We start from the raw sequence: 806 nt of genomic DNA on the forward strand, positions 1-806 counted from the left end.
TCAGTAGAATTTTTAGTATTGTTGCAAATGTGAAATATCAGATAACGAGATGGTCAATAAGTGAAGAATAGATGTATTAGGTGAGAAATAAAATTCCTCTGTACATCTGGTGTACTCAAAGTATGATTCCTGAGGTCTGATGCCAAAGCTCATGAACTTTTCACTGCTCCAGTAAATTGTTCATGGGAGATAATGATTTTTCACAGTCTAACAGTTTTCATAAATATAAGAGCTGCCAATGTTATCTGATTCGAATATAAAATATTTTCTACTTTAACAAATAATATTTAACCATTTTTTTTCTTGGATAATTCATAATTCCCTAAAGGATTTCCATTTTTCATGATGTCAAATGAGAAATTAATTAGCTGTTAATAATACTTGTACAAAAATCTAAAAGAGATTGTATGAACCTTTTTTATCAGCCAACTAGAAATTAGCCACCTGTGTGATCGTGATGTGATTTAATGACCATCTGAAAAAGACATCCACTTCTGTAAAATGCATCTCTGTACCTGGCCTGCAATTGTACATGTGATTCTATTCTTAGAGATTCATTCTTCTGGGTTAATACATTGCATATTCAATAATCCGGAGTTAAAATGCAAATGGTAGCTCTGCCCATCTTAAATGTTTGTATTCTAGTCACTTGCATTACATAGGCATTATATGATATTTGCCTGCAGTGCATGTGTGTGTGTGTGTGTGTGTGTGAACAAGTTTCACATCTTCCTTTATTGGAATCTGATGTAAAAAAAACATGGATATAATACATTGTTTTTACAGAGTATTTATATTTAAATATA

The sequence above is a fragment of the Orycteropus afer genome, unplaced genomic scaffold, assembly GCF_000298275.1.
Source record: "Orycteropus afer afer isolate SDZICR_OR568_19922 unplaced genomic scaffold, OryAfe1.0 scaffold00406, whole genome shotgun sequence".
In the NCBI taxonomy this organism is placed as follows: Eukaryota; Metazoa; Chordata; class Mammalia; order Tubulidentata; family Orycteropodidae; genus Orycteropus; species Orycteropus afer.